We start from the raw sequence: 8,137 nt of genomic DNA, 5'->3' as shown, positions 1-8,137 counted from the left end.
CAGGCTACCAAATGGAATATAATTTTTCTGCTCTTCTTAATTATTTTTAATTATTTACCTTTGTAAATAACTGAGAATAATTTTATTCAAAAATTGACTCTTTACCCCCTAATTTGGTATTACAGGATGAAAGAGGAAGGATGGCATTAAACTATAGGTGTAGTTTGCAATGCATATGAGTAATTGCCTTGATCTGGCACTTGTAGATATAATAATTTGGAGAAGGGAAAATTCATATATAAGAAAAATTTCACCTTACATCTGTGGACATAGAGCATTTGCCTTTGAATATATTCTTATAGGAGTAAGGTATTTATAACCAATGACATTTTTTCACAGTAAAAAATTGGTGCCATTTAATATTACATAAATGCATTTTCACTAAAAATTACCTTTGGTTACCAGTCTTAATTTTTTGAAATCATATATAGCTCTCAATATAGGATTAGTTCATATCCTTTCATGTATGTATTATTTTTACCACGTGGACAATGTCAATGAGAAATTCTGGCTTTTTAACAGCTTTATTGTTCATGCCAGTACCTTAACTAGGATCAGTTGAAAGAGTCTTAACAGTGCATATATGCAAACCTTGTTTCCACTGTAAACTACTATTGTAGCATTTTCTGTCACAAAAAAAGGCGTGTGTGTGTGTGTGTGTGTGTGTGTGTCAAGTTTTGTAGACAGCCTTCTAAAAATCTAGATGAAACTTGGAAAAATATTTGTAAAAGGCTTGTTTCTCCTTCAGTTATCTACATTCCCCCACGTTTTCCAAATAACTAAAAGGTATTTAAACTTACTCTGTGATCCTTTGACTTTAGAGTAAGTCTTTACAATTTGCTGTGGTACTCTTTGCCCCACAATTGTGTAGCATCATTTTGCCTTAGTTTTATTTAATGAGAAAAAAGACTCAATCCGAATCCTCCAGTAGTTAAAGTTGTTAAACTTTATTTTGACACTATTTTTGAACTATTATTTTGAACACTGGGCTTTAAAAATGCTTAGATTTCAGTTTATTTGGAACAATTCTACAAATTTTAGCAGGACCACCCCATAGAGTTATACGAGTTGTGCTATGCAGATGGGCACCGAGCCAAGAGGATGATGCATTGAGCCTGCATCCTCCTAGAGGTAGAAGTACTTTTTCCTAGTTTTTGCCAAGGGACATTTGGGGTTGTGTTTACCCAGAGGGTGTTTTTTTTTGTTTTTTAATTCTCTAACAGCATGAATTTTGGTTCGGTTCCCAGATTTGCTTACAAAAGGACACTTAATCTTTAGTGTAGCAAAGTATCTTCAAAAGTAGGAATCTTCAAAGATCCCTCAGCAGGGTAAATAGGAAATTCTTGGTTTGCTTGATAGAAAGTGACATGCTTTGCCAAAAGAGTCCAGAAAAATAAGAAATCCCCAGCAAGCAAAGGATATGCAGAATTCTGTGCTATCAAAAGCACTAAAGTTGAAAGGTGTTAGGAAAGAAAAAAAAAGGCACCCTAATTAAATTTCAGCTAGAGGGCAGCAGGTAGCATCATTCAAAGTTGGTGACTTTTTCTAAGGGTAGCTATTAAGAGAAATAGCAACAGGGAAGACACTGATTTTGTGACTCAAAAATGAATGTTTATTTTTCCAATATGACAAATATGCAATTGTAGCAAAAAGTACATTTTACACAAATCAGTATAATCTCTTAAATGTTTTTGAAGCCAGTGACTTCTTTGCATGGATTGTTTAGTATGTCCAATACTAAAATAATTTATGGAATCATATATAGATGTTTCTAATTCTAATGTTTGTAATTTGTAGAGAACCCGAATGAATGTAAAAACAATACAATTACCTTTAAAAGAGGAATAGAAAAGGGACTTTCACCTGAAACCACTGAATTTGAATCCTTATTTCTGCAAATGTAGGATTACTATATAGTTATCATATGAGAATTTGGAGTTTTTTTTAAACACTTTGTTGCTAGGATGGATGTATAGTTAACAGTATTCTGCTATCTAAAAGATTTATTAAAATGGTTGATAAATGTTACTCATTTAAATGTTATCAATCTCTATAAATGTAGTTTTGATTGTGAGACCAAAGATACTTTTATGTTCCACTTTTCAATCAGAAATCATTCCAATGCTGTTTCATTAATAAAGTCAACTGTGAGAATGATGGGCCCCCTCCTATAGTAGATGGGAAGATTCTTAAGCACAGTAATGTAAACTAGGCCTGGCATGGTGGCTCACACCTGTAATCCTAGTGCTCTGGGAGGCTGAGGCAGGAGGATTGGTTGAGCTCAGGAGTTTGAGGTTGATAAGAGCTAGGCTGATGCCACAACACTCTAGCCCAGGCAACAGAGTGAGACTCTGTTTAGTTTACATTATTATTATTTTTAAGACGCTCACTGGGCTACCTGTATCTTAAGCCATGAGATTGCCAAGTAAAAAGATGTCAAACCTGTCGGGTGCGGTGGCTCATGCCTGTAATCCTAGCACTCTGGGAGGCCAGGGTGGGAGGGTTGTTTTAGCTCAGGAGTTTGAGACCAACCTGAGCAAGAGCGAGACCCCGTCTCTACTAAAAATAGAAAGAAATTAGCTGGACAACTAAAAATATATAGAAAAAATTAGCCAGGCATGGTGGCACATGCCTGTAGTCCCAGCTACTCGGGAGGCTGAGGCAGAAGGATTGCTTGAGCCCAGGAGTTTGAGGTTGCTGTGAACTAGGCTGATGCCACGGCACGCTAGCCCCAGCAAGAGTCAGACTGTCTCAAAAAAAAAAAAAAAAAAAAAAGATGTGAAACGATGCCAGTCACAGAGTAGGATGTTCAAGAGATATTAATTGGACCCAAATTACCTTAGATAACAGCCACTATGGACTTCTCTGTATCAACGTCTGCGATATAACAAATACTGTCCATGAGCCATGTGCTGTGATTACATTATTTGTCATAGTGGAGGGGTCAGGGACTAGGGAGGAGGAATGGCATAATACAAAGACAAGCCAAATGAAAAGGCATTTAGCTACGTTAGTTATAGGTGATGTTTAATGATGTTACACAAAAACTATGGCATCATGTTTTCACAAATTCCAACCAAGAAGTTATCTTTTCTGCATAGAGAAGCAACATTATACCCATCTGTTCACCTGTGCACACTAGCAGTTGTGCACAACTTAGGTTAAAAACTTACGCCCTTGCAAACAAGCTTTTTACCATTCATTAGCAGCATTAATTTTATAGGCATTATTTGAAGAATGTAGCCTTCTTAAAATCCCATTCCAAATGTGTGTGTGTGTGTGTGTGTGTGTGTGTGTAGGAAGAGCTCTGGGAAATTAAAGAAAAAATAATTTGTCAGCAAAATAATATGTCTTATTTTACTTATGATACCAATACCTTTTTGCTCTCAACAAAAATATGCTATTTAAATATTTTACGTGACTGGACACACTGGCTCATGCCTGTAATCCCAGCATTTTAGCAGGCCAAGACAGGATCGCTTGAGGCCAGGAGTTCGTGACCAACGTGAACAAGTGCAAGACCGTGTCTCTACACAAAAAAAGAAAAGTTAGCTGGGTATGGTGGCACACACCGGTAGTCCCAGCTAGTCGGGAGGCAATACAGCAAGACTCTGTCTCAAAGAAAAAAAAAAAAAAAAAATTGCCAGGCATGGTGGTGCATACCCATAGTCCTAGCTACTTGGAAGGCTGACCCAGGAGGATCACTCAAGCCCAGGAATTTGAGGTTAGGGCCATTGCACTGCAGCGTGGGCAAAAGAGAAAGACTCTCTATATAAAAAATTTGTTTTTAAAAAAATTTACATGAATAAAAGAACTAGATAAAGTAACCAGATGGCTAGGCCTTTATGCTTTCTCATTTTTAAAAATTTGGTGATTAAATTCAGTTATTTCAGTACTTGGTTTTTATGTTTGTCATAGCTCAAACAAAAGCATATAAATACCTAGATCCTAAAGGAAGAATTGCATTGTTTTCTCTTTTTGCTGAATCATAATTTTTCAGTCTTGTTCTCTAAGAATCACAAATTTTTGTTGAAATCTAGTTAGTTTCTATATCCCTAATATTAATCCATTTTCAATAAATTAGAAGGTAATCTATACCTTTTTTTAAGCAAAATAGTCTTTTGAAAGATTTTTAAACAGGATAGAAAATTCGATTTACAAGTATGAGGGTTCTTATAGTAACATATATTTTCAGTGATAAACTCATGTAACAATGAAAACATTTCCAAATACCCATTTTCAAAATGCTCTCACTATATCGTGACCATTACAAAAGCAGTTTATTTACTTACTATTATTTATTTTTTCTTTTTTTAAGAGACAGTGTCTCTGTTGTCCAGGCTGGAGTGCAGTGGTGTGATCATAGCTCACTACAGCCTTGAACTGGGCTCAAGCGATCCTCCTGCCTCAGCCTCCCGAGTAGCTGGGACTACAGGCATGCAGCACTATGCCTGGCTAATACTGTTAACATTTTTGACTTGAAGAGACAAAAAAATTGAGTGATTTGGTGTTTGTTTGTTTGTTTGTTTTTCCCCCAAAAAACCTCTTCTGAAGTTTGCAAAGACCACATTAGGCACCCCTAATAGTAATCATCTAAAATCTTACACTGTTTTAGCACCCTCAACCAGTATAAAAATTGAAATTGACAGTTACAGAAGTCTGTACCATGAGGGCCTCAGGGTAACTGATTACAGGTTGGGTTCCCAAAGGAATCAAACTCTGAGATGAAATTTGGTATTCAGGATGTTTTCCAAGGACTGCCTATGGATATTAGTTGACCTTTTCATAGGGAGCTTTTCATAGTGGCCAAATGAAGATGACTGGTAAGACATTGAATGTGGGCCTGCTCCAATAAGGGGCATGACTATGGGTGATGAGATTCCTCAGCTGAGAAAATCCCTGAAGGAGCTGACAATTGAAGTTGAAAGCAGTCTACTGTCAGTACTTCCAGCAGCTGGGGCAACAAGTTATTGAAGAGGGAGCAAGATCAACTACCTCTGATAGTCACTCTTTGCTTATTGGTTTCTAGGCACAAGGAACCCAAAATGGCCCTGTGGTATTTGCAGCTTATAATTCAACAGGAGTTGCTCAGTAGGAATCACAAATCCAAGAAAGTCACAAAAGTAATGGCAAGTAGGGCCACTCCTGTTTCCACCCATTGGTTCCCAGACCTATATTCTCATTTATGGGGGGCATAGCACCATAAAAACATCTTGAACCCAAACTATATACTGCATCCTAGATGATGCTCTATTCTCAAAAATACCACCTCCAAGCTGATTCTACTTAGGCCATTCCAATCCTCTGTCATTCAGGCAGCCTCTTGTTGATTCAATATGTGATAAAACCTGTGGATTGCAGGATCATGGGTCCATCCCCATATCTCCTTTGCTGTAAAGTCCATCCCCTGGTCTAACCAAAGTTATATAGGATGTCATGACAATGAAACAGTGTGTGAGCCCTCAAAAAGTGAGGATGTGGGGGGAAAAAAAAGAAAACCTCATACCTAGCATGTCTGTTACTGTGCCCAGTATATACAACTTGCCACTACATGCCTAGTTGGCCTCCAAGAGGGATTGTGCCATATCAGGAACTTAACTTTGATCTCGTTTCTGCAGTTTGGACATTTGGCAGTGACAGAAACACTAGATCAGCTTTGGTGAATAGGAGCCTATCATAGGAGCCTATGCTATCAAGCCCATAAATAGCTTTCACCCTGCCTACCATGGCCACTTTGCTCATACATGCCTGTTGTGTGAACATGGTGGCATTAGCATGCAATATGAAGATGCTCACACTTCATGTGCACTCCCATATATGCCACATACCTTCTAGTCTTTCTCTTCACAGGCTCCTTAATAGCCAATCAGGTTATTTCTTACTCCCCATGAATGTACATGTATTCTAAACTCAGGCTACTTCTCTTTCCCTACAAAGGGGATGACCAGGTACACCACTTGAAACTCTGCCCATTGGGAATATTTTTCCTTGTGACTGGCTTTCAATGCCACCAGAGTAGAGCCATGTGACAGCTGCCATCTATTAATATTTTCATCTTGCACCCAACAAAGCAACCCATCCATGAAACAAGATTGAGTTTTTCCTCTTTTTTCAGCTGGTCTTAAGGGATGGTCTGGCCTGTACATCTGTAGGTGTGACCTGAGGGAGAGGCACTGATACAAGAGCAATGTATGACATGGGAGTCTGAGCTGCCTGCTTATGCAACTTCCTTTAGCACTCTCATCTGGTTTTCCTCTTGCTCAATCCCAAGTAAACCAATTACATCTTACAATGGATTATTGTTACACCTGTCCAGTGCTATAACTTGGTAGGTCTTATAAAACCCCAGCTCGTGATTTGTAGTTGTGACCACATGATAGGATTTGCCCCATGGTTGAGTGCTCCATCTTTCATACATCATCATTATTTCACACAACAAAGTATTTCTGGTTTTCAAAAAAATGCATGACTGTCCAGCAAGAATGGTCTGGACTTATTCTAAAATCCCCAGGGCCTGTGCTGTGATTTCTTTATTGGGGGTGGAGGGCTTGCCCTAAATTCCTCACACCACTATTTTCTACCACTGAACCTCCAGAACATTTGACCTGCCTTGTCGTATGGCTGCAGAGCCCTTTCTGCTTTGGGGCTTCACTCACAGCTGGAAGCCTTTCCTGCCACTGGGTTGAAGCAGCATTCCCAGTTGGAATTTATTACTTCCAGAAGGTAATAAATTCACGTTTGGAAGGTTAAGTATGCAATGATTTGTCCTTTACTTTAGATATGATGTCCTGGCATGCCCCTGACCACTGAACTCTAAAAATGTTACTGATGTAACAGGTCCCTGAAAATCTCAACCTGTGGAGAATATGTGTCTTATCAAAGTTCCCAATATGCTAGCAACTTCTTGCTTATTTGATTTGATAAATATGATGTTATCAATATAAAAGATTAATGTGATATTCTCCATGGCATCCAGATGGTCCAAATCTCTTCAAATTATAATGAAGGACAAAAAAGTTTAAACAGCCCTGAAGTAAAACTATAAACATATATTGTAATCTTTTCCCTGTGAATACAAATTGTTTCTGATACTTTTTTTTTCTGATAGGGATGGAAAATTATGCATGTGCCCAATCAGTGGCTGCATACCATGCACCTGAGGCCAAGTTCATTTACAGTAGAAAATATTTCACATCTAGGCCCAGCTCAGTGGCTCATACCTGTAGTGCTAGCACTTTGGGAGCTAAGGTGAGAGGATCACCTGAGGCCAGGAGTTGGAGACCAGCCTGAGGAAAGTAGTGAGACAGACCCCAGTCTCTATAAAAAAACAGAAAAATTAGCCAGGCATGGTGGTGCACACCTGTAGTCCCAGCTTCTCGGGAGGCTGAGGCAGGAGGATCTCTTGAGCCCAGGAGTTTGAGGTTGTTGTAAACTGTGATGACGCCACTGCACTCTAGCCCTGGCAACCCCAGAGCCAGACCCTATCTCATGGAAAAAAAAAAAGAAAAAAGAAAAGAAAATATAAACATCTGGCCCTGAAACTGAAATTGAGGCTAGTACTTAGTGCAGTTTATGGTGGCCTGTCAATTTTTATGATCAATATGAATATAATGGGAATCAACCATCTCTGTATCTTTTAGATATTTAAAAGTGGCACTAATTTCCTCCATCATCGTCACCACCCCCAGGTTAAGATATCGTTTTGATGTATTATTTTGGCTGAGGGGTAGAGGCAGTTTCAAAGGTTCCCACTTGGTCTTTTCCAATATATTAATAATAGTTTTACCCTACAGACCAGGAACACAGTACGAGGGAGTATATGAAGTCCTATGTATTTCTCTTCTAATAATACATTCAGGGACTAAGCAAATGACAGTTAACTCACTGTGAACCAAACCTTAGCAAGACTCTATTTATTATGTGGCTCCTATATTGCCTTCACTATAGATAGGTGTTTTGAGTCCCAGGTATCAATGTCAATTCAGACCCCATGTCCAACAAATATTTGGGTATTCTCCTTTCTTCAGTGCACAGTTACCCAAGTAACTAGGGAATAATGACCATGTGTAGTTGAAATGTGTGTAGGGTCTTTCTCTTGGGTACATGGCCTCTTCCCCAGTCAATGGTTTCAGCACTG

The sequence above is a fragment of the Eulemur rufifrons genome, chromosome 29, assembly GCF_041146395.1.
Source record: "Eulemur rufifrons isolate Redbay chromosome 29, OSU_ERuf_1, whole genome shotgun sequence".
In the NCBI taxonomy this organism is placed as follows: domain Eukaryota; kingdom Metazoa; phylum Chordata; class Mammalia; order Primates; family Lemuridae; genus Eulemur; species Eulemur rufifrons.
Note: the sequence above shows the minus strand (reverse complement) of the source record.